At 40.5% G+C, this 15,332-nt stretch overlaps 1 protein-coding gene across 1 annotated transcript in view; it reads right to left on the bottom strand.

Annotated features, from left to right (window-relative positions):
• RASGEF1A (RasGEF domain family member 1A) overlaps positions 1-15,332 on the bottom strand; it is a 179,947-nt gene that overhangs the window by 75,168 nt on the left and 89,447 nt on the right. The gene's annotated exons all lie outside the window — the stretch shown is intronic.

Here is a 15,332-nt window from a genome sequence, read left to right as displayed (position 1 = left end):
GAACCATATGGCAGTGATAAAGCATAGCATGTACCCTGCAAGTTGCATACACAGCAGTAATTGGAAATGAGAGATAATGTGGAAGTCATAAATCTCAAAAGCATAAACATCAACTAAACATCTACATAAAATTACTGACTGTGTCTGTATTTCAGGGTTCTGTTGTTTTCTCTGATATCATTTGATCTTTTGAAAAGGAAACCAAAATGGAAAGGTGTGAAATATGTGTTAAACCTAATACTGTTTTTTCATCAACTATATAAAAGCTGCATGAAAACAGATGCTCACAGAAACTTTCAGCAGAGTGATCTACTTAAAAATAGCTGCTGCAGAGTGAAATAACTACAGGAACATAGTGCTTGATACTTCACATGATAAAAGATACAGGTGAGAGAACTGCCAGGGGTATGTGCAGTTGTTAGCATTTTTAGTGTCAGAGTGTATTAGAAAACTATCTCAAACACCCACAGAAGGCAGCACATTGGTAGTGAGTTGCTGAAAGTTGCACAAGAGTGCTCATAATGGGTACTCTCAGGTAGATCACACAGTAGTGTTATTCCTGGTGTACTTATTCCTCTCAGAGCTTCACCAAATCATTGCAAAAGTGTTTTTCTGAAGAAAAAAAAAAAGGGGGGGGGGATGCCATCTATTCATTCATTGGAATGGAAAAAAAGAACCATTTCAGGAAGATATGAGAGACAGCGATAGCTAATTTACCAGTTCCACCTAGGGGTCCTGCATAGGAAATGAGGGAATGCACCATATCCAGATTCGCACTGGAGAGATGTTTTAAAGTAGCTAAGGTGCAACTACTTTATTTAGAAGCTGGAGCAAACAACATGGATTACTAATCAGGAGCAAGTGCTCTGCTTTTCCAATTGCCCAAACCCTTAAAGATCTTAGACAGGAAGCCATCAAGGATCACTGAAATACTGGCCAGCACTTACTTTGTTGAGGTGACAAGGTCATGGCTATAGGCAATGCATTACTGTAATAATGATAATGGGATTTGATTGCTATGGCTCTGAAATGCTGCACAGCATGAGGCAGTCCTTAGGGGAAACACCTGCTGGGAAACAACTTAAATGCAATCTACTTGGCATCTTCTGATATTTCTGTACTCAGAAATTATTGGGAATTTGGAAGAACCCTAAATTTTCCTGCAAGCCCAGATTAAGCTAATAAACTAGCTCTCTTTTAGCTTAAAATCTTTAGCTGATTGGTTTTGTTCAAGATAAGGAGTAAAATTTAAGCCATACAAGAAGGCAAATATGTTAACCATAGTTGCTGCTTGACTATCTCTGAAATAGTTTTAATTATGGTTTAGAAGAAAACAAACCAACCTAAAAACTACATTAAGGTCTTCATGTTACAGCAAGTTTCATTAGGACTTGAGCCTCATTACTCTCTTCCTAATAATCTCAGTTAAAGCTGCGGTTTAGATCCTATAATTTACTCTCAAAAATGAATTTTTTCCTGCATCTAATGATAGAATAATAGGAAGGAAGGCTTCTTTCTCCTCAAGAGATTACCTAGTTCAGCACCCTACACTGAGGAAGATCAGATTTGCCTGAAAGTTTCCTGGTGGATATTTTTTCTGAACTGTTTGCAAATATCAAGAAAGCACTGTACTAAGACATTTGTTTAATATTGTCATGTAACTAAGGGGTTGTTTTCTGTAAGGAGGCTCTTCCCATTCCACATTCCTCTTTTCCCTTTGTCATGTCCAGTGGTGGGTTCGTTTCTGTATTCTGCAAAGCTTGCATTCCTTTGTCAGACTAAGACTGTATGAATAGCTGCCCTATTCATGTGATTCAGTTCAACGTTTTCACAATATATAACCTTAATGCTTCTTGCTGCAAATAGAGATCTCTTCTTTGTGGCCTCCTTTTTCCTCCCCTTCCTAGCCCCCAATGTACATGTGGCCATTGAGAACAATTAATGTTGTCCACTTGATGGCAATTTTTCACTTATTGGTAAATGAAGTTTGGTGATCTTTAAATGAAACAATCCAGTTGCATTTCCCAAAATGTATTTTCATTTCTGCTTCTCTCTCCTGGGCACCGTGTGTTGTCTATATCCTTTCCACTGTGAAGAACTCCAGTTTGAGCCCAGCATCCCATTTGAATGTATTGACAAGAAAGGCACGATTACCTCTCCTATCTTACATATAGCATATAATATTCCTGTCATTACCTACCAGGACTGCTTTTATTTTTTTATGCAGTGTTACATAATTGACTCAACTATGATTCATATCAGCACTCTGGTAGTTTTCAGCAGTGCTGCAGTGTGGGCTGACAAGTTCTCTTCCTACACATTTAAAAAAAATATATTCTGTCCATTTAATCCAGGGGATTTACTTTGTGCTCTCCTCATCTGTGCTGGTTTTGGCTGGGACAGAGTTAATTTTCTTCACAGTAGCTAGTATGGGGCTATGGGTTGGATTTGTGCTGGAAACAGTGTTGATAACACAGGGATGTTTTAGTTACTGCTGAGCAGTGCTTACACAGAGTCAAGGCCTTTTCTGCCTCTCACCCCACCCCACCAGTGAGGAGGCTGGGGGTGCACAACAAGTTGGGAGGGCACACAGCTGACTCCAACTGACCAAAGGGCTATCCCATACCGTATGATGTCATGCTCAGCATATAAAGCTGGGGGAAGAAGGAGGAAGGGGGGAAGGTTTGGAGTGATGGTGTTCTGTCTTCCCAAGTAACCATTACACGTGATGGAGCCCTGCTTTCCTGGAGATGGCTGAACACCTGCCTGCCCATGGGAAGTAGCGAATGAATTCCTTGTTTTGCTTTGCTTGCGTGCGCGGCTTTTGCTTTACCTATTAAACTGTCTTTATCTCAGCCCACGAGTTTTCTCACTGTTACCCTTCTGATTCTCTCCCTCATCCTACCGGGGCAGAGTGAGCGAGCGGCTGTGTGGTGCTTAGTTGCTGGCTGGGGTTAAACCATGACAGCTTCCCAAGTTATCCTTTAGAAAACTCAGATGCATCTAAAGATGCATCTAGTGCTACATGCTAGTCTTCCAAGAGAAACTACTTGTAAATATTAATGCTGAAGTGGTTAGTTTTATGCTGTGTTGTAAAATAAATGCGACTCTGTTGCTGTTCAAGTCAAAGGTATATGTAAATATGAGGTCATCTGAGTTGCTTTGAAGAGCCAGTTGTGCCTGAGGAATGACATTTTTCACATGCAAAACACTTGCTTGTAGGCCAAGTATAGAAGTCTTACTGCTGTAAAGTATGTTAATGGTTGCGTCAACTCAGTTTGAAAGGTTAGGAGTTCCATAGATTATCAAAACTGTCATCTTTATCATAAGATTAGGCAGAGGAGGCAAAGATTATGTTGACTTTGAAACTGAGTTCTGTTATTTACAGAGATGATCCAATTAAGCTCAGTCACATTTGTTTAACAAAGTACCTCGTATGTATCTCAGTTTCTGCCCAAGTGTGTCTGGCCTTTTGCTTTCTTAGGAAATTGTCTTATTAGTAGCAAAAGTACCAAGCAGGTGTCCTTTTTTTTTTTTTTTATCCTTTTGTTTCTTGCTTTCTAACGTACACACCTTCTGCTTTACTGGAATTGCAGAAAAAAAGAGCTAATAGGTTTTAAAAATTCTTGCTTGGAGGTTTATAAGTTATTGCTAATGTGAGTATATTCCATTAGCAACCACTTGACTAATTTTGCTGCTTAACTTTCTATGAAAATTGGTCCTAATATGTTTAATCTTGTTGCTTTCTTTCTCTTGAAATAAGCAGTTGCCCAGATGTTATATGGCATAGTGTATCAGCAAGTGACTTCGTGTTATACTGTTTGTTTGAGAAATATCCTCTTTAGTGTCTGTCTAAATTAGTAAAACATAATTTATTTTGATTAGATTACTAGTATTTCCTGCCCAAGGGATAAAACCTCTTGGATCATTGTACACTAGAGAAATCCCTATCCTTTCACAATTTCAGCTATGTAAACATATCTTTTCTGAGCTTCCAATATCTAAATAGTTTTAAAGAAGTTCTGTGATTGCAATAAACAACGAAAAGAAAGATGTAAATTTTGCTGCCTTGAAGACAACTAGGACTGGACTGAGACCTCCAAAGAATTGTTCTAGTCTGAGGGACTCAGTTTCTATCTTAAATATTTATTTTAAATACTTTTTTGGCTCACGTTACAGATACTTTTGCTGCCCTGGCTCTTCTGGTTTTATTCTCTTTATAGTCAGTACATGCTAGAGAAATACATTTCTTAATGTATCAAGTCATCCCTAAGAGAAAAGCCTGCATTTGTGAAGAAGTCTCATGGGGGACTTCAACTTACCAGATGTCTGCTGGAAATATAATACAGCAAAGAGGAAGCAGTCTAGGAGGTTCCTGGAGTGTGTGGAAGACAACTTCCTGACACAGCTGGTGAGGGACGCAACTAGGGAGGGTGCCTACTGGGCCCCTTTGTTTGTGAACAGAGAAGGACCCGTGGGTGATGCAACGATTGGAGGCCGTCTTGGGCATAGCGATCGCGAAATTATAGTTTTCGATTCTTGGAGAAGTAAGGAGGTCAGCAGAACTGCTACCTTGGACTTCTTGAGGGCAGACTTTGACCTCTTTAGGAGACTGGTTGGCAGAGTCCTTTGGGAGGCAGTTCTGAAGGGCAAAGGAGTCCAGGAAGGCTGGACATTATTCAAGAAGGAGATCTTAAAGGCACAGGAGCAGGCCGTCCCCATGTGCCGAAAGACAAGCTGGTGGGGAAGAAGACTGGCCTGGCTGGACAGAGAGCTTTGGCTGGAACTCAGGAATAAAAGGAGAGCTTATGACCTTTGGAAGAAGGGGCAGGCAACTCAGAAGAACTACCAAGATGTTTTGAGGTTATGCAGGGAGAAAATTAGAAGGGCCAAAACCCAACCGGAACTTAATCTGGCTACTGCTGTAAAAGGCAACAAAAAATGTTTCTAAAAATACATCAGCAACAAAAGGAGAAACTCTATCCTTTATTGGATGCAAGGGGAAACATAGTGACAAAGGATGAGGAAAAGGCTGAGGTACTTAATGCTGCCTTTGCCTCAGTCTTTAACAGTCAGACCAGTTGTTCTCCAGGTACCCAGCCCTCTCAGCTGGAAGATGGGGACAGGGCGCAGAATGAAGCCCCCGTAATGCACGGGGAAATGGTTAGTGACCTGCTACATCACTTAGACACACACAGGTCTATGAGGCTGGATGGGATCCACCGAAGGATACTGGGGGAGCTGGCGGAAGTGCTCACCAAGCCACTTTCCGTCATCTATCAGCAGTCCTGGTTAACTGGGGAGGTCCCAGTTGACTGGAAGTTAGCAAATGTGATGCCCATCTACAAGAAGGGCCAGAAGGAGGATCCAGGGAACTACAGGCCTGTCAGCCTGACCTCGGTGCCGCAGAAGGTTATGGAGCAGATCGTCCTGAGCGCCATCACATGGCAGGTACAGGACAACCACGTGATCAGGCCCAGTCAGCATGGGTTTATGAAAGGCAGGTCCTCCTTGACTAACCTCATCTCCTTCTATGACAAGGTGACCTGCTTAGTGATCCAGGCTGTGGATGTTGTCTGCCTGGACTTTAGTAAGGCCTTTGACACAGTCTCCCACAGCATTCTCCTGGAGAAACTGGCTGCTTATGGCTTGGATGGGTATACTATTCGCTGGATAAAAAAAACGGCTGGATGCCTGGGCCCAAAGGGTTGTGGTGAATGGAGTTAAATCCAGTTGGTGGCTGATCACAAGTTGTGTTCCCCAGGGCTCAGTACTGTGGCCAGTTCTGTTCAATATCTTTATCAATGATCTGGATGAGGGGATCGAGTGCACCTTCAGTGAGTTTGCAGACAACACCAAGCTGGGCGGGAGTGTTGATCTGCTGGAGGGTAGGAAGGCCCTGCAGAGGGATCTGGACAGGCTGGATCGTTGGGCTGAGGCCAGCTGTATGAGGTTCAACAAGGCTGAGTGCTGGGTCCTGCACTTGGGTCACAACCACCCCATGCAACGCTGCAGGCTTGGGGAGGAGTGGCTGGAGAGCTGCCTGGCAGAAAAGGACCTGGGGGTGTTGGTTGACAGACGGCTGAACATGAGCTGGCAGTGGGCCCAGGTGGCCAAGAAGGCCAATAGCATCCTGGCTTGTATGAGGAATAGTGTGGCCAGCTGGACTAGGGAAGTGATCGTCCCCCTGTACTTGGCACTGGTGAGGCTGCACCTCGCGTACTGTGTTCAGTTTTGGGCCCCTCACTACAAGAAGGACATCAAGGTGCTGGAGCGTGTCCAGAGAAGGGCGATGAAGCTGGTGAAGGGTCTAGAGCACAAGTCTTATGAGGAGCAGCTGAGGGAGCTGGGGTTGTTTAGCCTGGAGAAGAGGAGGCTGAGGGGAGACCTTATTGCTCTCTACAACTACCTGAAAGGAGGTTGTAGTGAGGTGGGGGTTGGTCTCTTCTCCCTAGTAACGAGTGATAGAACGAGAGAAAATGGCCTCAAGTTGCGCCAGGGGAGGTTTAGGTTAGATATTAGGAAAAACTTTTTCACCAAGAGGGTGGTCAGGCACTGAAATAGGCTGCCCAGGGAAGTGGTTGAGTCCCCATCCCTGGAGGTATTTAAAAGACGTGTAGATATGGAGCTTAGGGACATGGTTTAGTGGTCAACTTGGCAGTGCTGGGTTAATGGTTGGATTTGATTATCTTAAAGGTCTTTTCCAACCTGAACGATTCTATGACTCTGATTCCAAGTCCTCCAAGATCAGAGAAAACCTGGTTTAGGAAAACAGCCTACTTATGTTGCTGTCCTAAGTTCAAGAACATTAAGACACCTACATCAAAACTAAGCTATTATAATGTGTACTAAGCAAAGAGAAGCCAATGCTTATTTAAGTAGCCATGTCAGCTGAATGGCCTGGTTACAATCCAGTACCAAAACATAATTGTTTGAACTAGTCACTTGGTTAGAAAGGTGAGATCGCTACCTCATTTTTAAAAAGCATCTGACTAATCTTGTAGAGGTGTTCTGCCCAAACATTTTCTCACTGAGAAATCCAGATTTGGATAAAACAAAATATTTCAGAAATTTACTTTTTTTTCTGTATTATTCACTCGAACAATACAACTTTCTTTCCTTTAACAATGAATATGTAAGCAAGCTATTTTTACAGTTCTTTTGAGCTGTTAGAAAGGTTAAGGCACATTGCATGTTCTCGCTGAAAAGCAGGAACATGTCAAAAGAGGGAGTTTTGTTTCTCAAAGGGATTTTACCTTTTTTTCTGTTTAGAAAGTTTTTTCTTGTCCTTTTTCTTTTTATAAAAATGATTAAACAGTTTCTGTAACAAAACAGTGAAAAAGAAAATGTGCAGAGTAAGAATCCCTGTACACTTCTGAGTTAGCTGTTGCATTCCTCTTAGTCTCTCAACAATACTTTGGATGTTTGGGGTGACACGGTGTAGTTGTGTAAAAAGGCTGGGGTATTTTTCTTTAAAAAAGTCTTGTGCAGTTCTCCTTCAGTTTCTCTGATCTGGGAGTGACTTGTTTTGATTTTTTGCTACAGGGAGCAGTTATTTCTATTTAAAAAAAAAAAAAAAAAGAAAAAAAAAGCCGAAAACATTTGATTGAAATATTTGGCAAAAGAAGGAATTTAAACTAGTGCTTTCAGAAGCTTATATAATGGGCTGATGTTTTCTTTCTTCCCCTGACCCTTGCTGCATTAAAAGCAATGTGGAAAATATGCAAACATGACAAAACCTTTCAGAATGGAAGAGGAGAGAATAAAAGCTTCTCAAAACCTATAGGGAAATTCAGAGATACTATGTTGATTTGTTCTCCAAGACCAATATGGTCTTTTAAATTCCAACTCAGTAAGAAGAAGAGCAGCTTTGAAGAAAATGGCTGAGACAGGAGGATTTTAAGAGAGAATCCTAGGATTTATTGGGTCATGCAAGTTCAGATTGATTTCAGTGTCTCTGATTCTACAAAGGCTCTATAAAAAGTTAGGGATGAAACTGCTTGTTTTTAGAACAGGACAGCATCAATTAGAAACATGCTTTTTATTTGGAAGGTGCTTTAGTTGGGCGCTGCTAGTGTAACGGTAACAGGCTTATGAGATTTTCTGTATTGGATCTCAAAGTTGCAATCCAAAGTTTGATGCTGAGTACGAAACTTCATAGCTGCAAAGAGGAGATAATAGTGCCTCCTCCCATAGCAAGGTTTAGTAAAGACTCTTGGTGAAACACTTGGATAGTAAAGTGATGGCCACTGAGGGAAAGCTCTGTCAGAAAGATTCCTGTCTTAAAGCAGTTTTTGGTTAATATGTAATTTGTCATTATGTCTTATGTCAGTATTTGGTAATTTACACTGAACAGAGAGACTAAACCAAATTGTTAATTGATGTCTGGTTCACTGAGTGCTGCCTGTTGTGTGCACATAGTGAGCAAAGTATGGTTATGTCACTTGAAGACTGGATCGTAACACTCCAGAGGGTGAAGTCAAGATTATACAGACCTCTTTAATCATAGCCTTCCCTAACTTCGGAATGCTTTACTTGTACACACAATGATTACTACAATCATTTTGCAGCCTTAATAATCTTCTCCTTAGCACACTCTTTTGATTATGATTTTATATTCTATCTCTTCTTCGCATGTAACATAGGAAGATATATGTTCCATTCTTGCTCAGTAGCAATTTGTTCCAGATTTCCCAGTCTAATTAAATGAGAAAGAATAAGTGATCTGGGAACCATGACCCACAGTACACAAAAATTATTGTAGCGGACTCTAAGTATGTGTATATATTTTATGTACACAGGTATGTGTTTGCATGTGTAAGTGATCTTTACTAAAGTACCTCTTTAATATGTATTATTTCAGTCTTTGTTATTAATCATCTGTCTTCTCCCTTCTCTCTTCTCCCCCTTCCCCCAACAATTTTTGATCACTATGGAATGAAAAATATCACTGAACCATATGTAAACTCTCGAAGCTATTAATGCAAATTCCTTACATTTTTCAGGGGAGGAGAGTTTTTTGCGTGTACCATCAGTTTATGCAGTGTCTTTATCTTCCACAATGCTGCAGTTTGTTTAACGGTTTATGTCATTTGGCATTGCCCACCAAAAAAAGAAATGCATGATAACAGTCCTTACTGATGCAGTGTTACTCTTCCAGCAATTTGACATAAAGACTTTTAACATTAAGCCAATTGCTATACAAAATCTGCTATGGAAACAGCTCATCTGAACAGCTTGAAGACTAGGATGTTGTAGTTGTCATGCTAAAGCACTGTAAATTGAATGTAAGATTGTAAGCTTAGCCTTACTATTTCCTTAAGTTTCTGATATCTGGATTGGAGTTTCTTTATTGACTGCTAACAGGAAATTATTTCACATGCAGTTACGTGTAGGTAGGATTAAGGGGACTGTCGTGGTTTAACCCCAGCCTGCAACTAAGCACCACACAGCTGCTCGCTCACTCCCCCCGCTGGGATGGGGGAGAGAATCTGAAGAGTAAAAGTGAGAAAACTCATGGTTTGAGATAAAGACAGTTTAACAAGTAAAGCAACGGCTGCACACGCAAGCAAAGCAAAACAAGGAATTCATTCGCTACTTCCCATTGGCAGACAGGCGTTCAGCCATCTCCAGGAAAGCAAGGCTCCATCATGCCTAATGGTTACTTACAAATGCCATCACTCTGAACCTTCCCCCCTTCCTCCTTCTTCCCCCAGCTTTATATGCTGAGCATGACATCGTATGGTATGGGATAGCCCTGTGGCCAGTCTGGGTCAGCTGTCCTGGCTGTGCTCCCTCCCAGCTTCTTGTGCACCTGGCAGAGCGTGGGAAGCTGAAAAGACCTTAGCAACAACTAAATCAGTGTTGTTATCAACATTATTCTCATACTAAATCCAAAACACAGCGCTATACCAGCTACTAGGAAGAAAATTAACTCTATCCCAGCTGAAACCAGGACAGGGAGTCAGTTGCCTGGGTGACAATCTGAAAAGGCAATTTCTTTTGGGGGAGAAGTAATAGTTGATTCTTTCTTTGGAGCTGCAATGTGCTGCAATGAAGCTGTATTTCTGTTGTTCTGAGTTCTGCGTTCTCTGAGGTACCAAGCAAATATATGAGAGGATGTAGATGCAGAAGAGGTTGGAGGCTTTCTTCACTGGCTACTGCTGTTGGTCTGTTAAGGACCACCACTGGAAAGAAGCTTCTTTTAAGAAAGGAGAGGAAAATAATAGTGTATCATGCACCTCAGAAATCCTGAGTGAAGCAAGGGATAAGAGACGCTTTCTAGCTCTTACTGCATAGTGTTGCAGTCAGAGCATTTTCCAGAATAGAAGACTTATTAAGATCTGTGAATATACTAAAAGATATAGTTGCCGCTGATGTAGCAGCAGCGTGAAGGATTTGATATAAGGACACATATTTATGCAAGGAAGTTGGGAAATCTCTCCTTTCATACTGATCAGCATGTGCGCAGTCTGGCATCACATAAAGTGGTTGTTGCTGCCTGATTTAGATTGGACCTATATCCACTCCTCCCCTTTCTCACTCACTGAGCACTACCATATTTTCTCAGCAAGACCTCACTTAGAGCCATGACTGTTCCTGAATGACATTGCAAAGCTTGAAATAGTAATTCAGAAGCAAGGCTGAGCTGGTTTTCAGTGCAGTGCTACTTAGAACAGCCCTGGTGTGTGGCGTTCCTGCATTAGGCAGCAGGGTCACTTCAACATCAGTGTCAATATTTAATGCAGTACTGCAATGTCAAATCATTAAACCTTTCTTTTGGACCAGATGTTTATTTTGTAGGAGCTGTTATTTAGAGTGGATCAGAATTTTAATTTTACTTTATGCAATTTAGAGTCTACTCTGGTTGATGCCAACCCTTTCCTGTGGCACTTTATCTGTTAACTACTCATTTTTCAGGGAATGGTGTAATGCCTTTCCAGATTAAGATTTCAAAATCAGTCTTTTTGTCAATTTAACTGTTGCTTGCACGTAAGCAATCATCCAGCCTTCTTTCTACTAAACAAACAGTATTGTCATTAAATGAGGAGCAGGCCTGAAGTCCGTCATCTTGAAGATAATGTCCATTGCTGGCAATGCAGTTGAGTTGCTGTTATCCTGCTGAAGTGAAACATGAAGAGGAAAGCAGCAGAACAATGCTGTTTTCTGGTCTTACTAAAGAAAATAATTTTAGTCTGGAAAAGAAAGTTAAATTCCTTTGATCGGTGCCATATGCTTGAGTTTATAATAGGCTTTTGCGTTCCCTCTTGGCTGGATCAGATTGAAAGTGGGATAATTATCAGTGAGGTTTAGAAATAAAATAATCAGTTTGCTATGTCAAAGCATCTTCATTTTTATGTCAGTCGTGCTGTCTTTCCAGTATAGTGAAAACTGACCCCAGGTTTAACAGCAACAGCACAATAATTGAACTTCAACCCTTTCCTTGCAATTGGTTGTGGAAGTCACCTGCCTGTTTTGCTTTGTGGGCAGGGGAATAGGGCATACGTTTCTAACTACGGGTGGTACGCTGGTATTAAGATTGAAAGGTTTGTATTCGTAAAAATGATAAGCACGCACTCCCTCACGCCCCAAATCGGAGAATAATCAGGGTATAAACATTCCTTTCTCGTTTATCTTCATTTTTTCCCCCATAAGATTCAAATATGAATCATCTATACTACAGAGTTTGATCAGAATTGTTATTTCCATGTTAACTTTGAGTGCTCAGATGCAATAGCTTTAATTGACTTGGACAGTTGCATGTTTTAGAGAGAGATCAGTGAGTCTGCTTGGTATGTCAGACTAAAGATGAGTTTATTGACATTATCTATACTGATGTAATGACATGTATAAAGGTAAGTAAAAAGTACAAGGAAATAATGCTATTGCATGTCCTACTACGTGCCTATGCTTCACACCCACTGTGAATTAAAAAACAAAACAAAACAAACCCCACACCATAGTAATTTTACTGGGTTTGCAACAGTAAAAAATTTGCATTAGAATATTTGTTAAAGAAATAAGAGGAAACATTTGGTCTTGTAGCTATGGTCATCCACTCCTTGTGACTACATTAAGAGTCTACCTGGTTGAGTTTGTCTCTGGAAATGTGTGCCAACATTGTGTGCACCTGTGTCTAATTAAAGATCTTCTAATTGCTTAAGAAATGTTATGGCCTAAAGGCTCTTATAAAACCAAGAATATCTAAGATACATACGGGAAGCACTAAAGTCTCTATTGAGATTGTGTTCTTTGTACTGTATTTTATTATATAATTTTAAGCAAAGCTCCAGCAGTCGTAGGTGTTGGGAAAAGATGATAAAAGATTGTTGCTATAGATGAATTGTATTGCCATGGAAATACTGTTCTTCAGAAGTAATAAGCCTCCTTCCTATTGTGCATTATGGACTGCTAATAAAGCATATTAAGAAAAAAAAAAGAAAAAGGAAAAAAAGTAAATGAACTTACTTGAGAAATAGGCAATAATAAATATTTTTTAGTATAATGAAACAAGATATTGAGGTTGGATAGCAAAATTGCATTTGTTTTACAATTGGCAGTAACACAATTATCAGATTATTAGTCTTTGAATATTTTCCAGAATTCAGTTGATACAGAAGGATAGAATTTGTTTTTTGTTTTGGCACATTGTGATTCATTTCATAAAATCAATGTGCAAGAAATCTGTTTTCAATACTGTCTGGTGGGGCTTTTGGTGCCCTGGATTTCAATTGTCCATGTATTACCCGATAAGATAATATAGTTACTGTTGGTAACTAAAGAATCTGTCGTGATTTGTATAGAAATGGGCTATTTGTTCTTCACTCTGGTTTTAATTTGCATAAGAGTAGATAACTGTTGTTCTTCAGCAAATAGATAATAGAATCAATACAAGTGTGAAAGCGTTTGGGAAGTGTTCATTAGTGGAAGCATTCATTATTTTGCATTCTTGGAAATTTCATTTATTAATATCTGAGAATACAATCCTTTCCCTGACTTTTCTGTCACACTGCTTGGAAAGCCTAAAAGGTATTTCCAGGCAGTTCTGGAGAGTTTTATTTATTTCCATTTCACTATCTTTTTTTTTTTTTTTTTTTCCCTCCATCTTAAAATACTGAAAGAAGGATGAGAGCACAGATGTGCTCTATCTTATTCTTTAGTCTACTGAAGTCACTAAGAGTTTGTTGGTTGTCTGTAGTTGGTTTTAGATTTCCCAAAATGGGGAAAGAGATTTCAGTCTTCCCATTTTCTGTGCTCTACAGTATGGAATAAAAGGATACAAAAGCAAGCATACATAAACAATTTAGAGTAGAAAAGCATTACTATAGCCAACTGGTTGAAAGCGCTGCCATAAGACATTACAAGTAATATACATATACAAGTAATTTTTCTTTGTTGAAATAAGTATTAAGGAGATAATTCTGTTGCCTCAACAAGGATAACAAGAGAAAGGCAAGACAGTTCTTGCTAATGGAGTGTCTTCTTTTTATGGAAATCAGTCTGATTTTGACAACTCTTTTTAAAGAATTGTTGAATCAGAGAAGTTCATCATGACGATTGCATGTCTATTGATTGTCTGATGATCCCAACAGGCATGTAAAATTCTTAATGGCACAGTAATAATTTCAGCTCTTTTAGGAATGAGGAAATCTCCTGCTTCATTGTGATTGGTATAAATGCTACAGACTTGCTCCTGACTTGGGTTAAAGGAGTCCTTCAGCTATCAATTCCCTCCCTCCACAAATACACAGTATTTTAGGTATGTCAGTTTTCCCCTGTATTTCTTTGTTGTCTTGTACAACTGAGGAAAGACATCAGCTACTGGCACGCAGATAAGATATGCAGAAGCAGGATCCTGAACTTTGAGCATTGACAAAAAAGAGAACCCTAAATTAATGCATTTCCACAAATCCTCACAGAACAGTCTTTAAACGACAAAGTATGGGTTTTTGTTTTTTTTTTCTGGTATTTTTGCCAGTTCTTTTAGGTGTGCCCTGTAACTGTAAGAAAACAAGCTAGGTCCTGTTTTGCAATCTTTGTCCTCTATTAGAATTCTGGACCTCTAATTCTATGAAGTGTAGACTAGATCCACATCCTTTTGTTAAAGCAGACAGAAAAAATTGTGCTGTGTAGGTTTTGTTTTTTCAACTGATTTTTCTAAAAGAGCTTTAGAAATGCTTAACTCATTATAAAAAAGAAACAAGTCAGATGTGCTGCAAACATTTTATATACTGTGAGGCGCTGTCTTCCTCTGAAGTACTTCGATACCCTGGTTGCCATGGCAAGAGAGAAAAAGAATAAAAATTCCTGCAGCGAATACCTTTATAATTCCAAAATCATCACTCAGCAGGGCTGTGTGCTTAATAACTCATAAAAAATACTGTGGATTTTTCAGAAGGCTGGGAGGGAATTTCTGCACCGATTTGTCTCGTTCTGTTCAGATGATTGCACATGCTGCTGAAGAGCAGAGGTGACCAGGAGGGGTAGCTACATGATGGTGCGATTTTTAGCTTTGACGTGGGCGTGAGCGTGTTCAAACCTTCAGGCAAAGGGAGCCTGGTTCCCTGGCATGGCACGGAGGAGGGTGGGATGGAACGGTGCTGTTCCAAGGAGCGTGAGTGGCGTGGGAGGACAGGGAGATTGCTAGCGTCCCTTGTGCCTCCTCCTTTGCGAGGAGGAGGAGGAGAGACCGGGCAGCACGTTTTTCAGCCTGAGGGTGATTTTGTTAGCTGATGCAGTTGAAAGCCTACGCTTGTGCAGCCGCACGTTCAGCGAAGGGTCCCTGAACCCGTGTGCCTCGTAGCTCCAAAGAAGGCTGAAGATGCCACTTATATCTGTCAGTTGCCACTTTTCACAGCCATGAGCTGTCCCCTCTGTGCTAGGCCCTGGCTTACACCCCTTCTGGCAGCCTAACAGGCTTGAGTTATGCCATGTACAAATGCACAAGATTTCTAAAAGCTCTGGGCTTTATGCTGGAAGGGAGGGAATGTTTTTGCTCAGTGAGTACAGGATACAGATCTCTAATGTCCTGGCTATTTTAAAAACATTCCAAGTCCTCCTAAGCCATAGGAATCTAATTTTTGAAGCTTTTCCAAAGAAGCCTGACTCAGAAGCACTTGGTACCCAGTAAATCATGTTAGTACTTGGAGCATTTTGCAGAGTTGAGGTTGAGACCTGCAGTAGGGTGATGGCATTTTGAGACTTTCAGTGATAGATGAGAGTGCCCACAGTCATAACAACTTGATGCAGCATCCTACTGCTAGCACCATCTGCTGCAATTTTTAAATATAGAAGGGGATTTTTCTTAGTCAGCATGTTTCTGTCAGAACTAG

The sequence above is a fragment of the Nipponia nippon genome, unplaced genomic scaffold (assembly GCF_047370975.1).
Source record: "Nipponia nippon isolate SJK-2023a ecotype South Korea unplaced genomic scaffold, ASM4737097v1 scaffold_3, whole genome shotgun sequence".
Lineage (NCBI taxonomy): Eukaryota > Metazoa > Chordata > Aves > Pelecaniformes > Threskiornithidae > Nipponia > Nipponia nippon.
The sequence above is the reverse complement of the archived record's forward strand: the minus strand, read 5'-3'. Positions and strand labels throughout refer to the sequence as shown.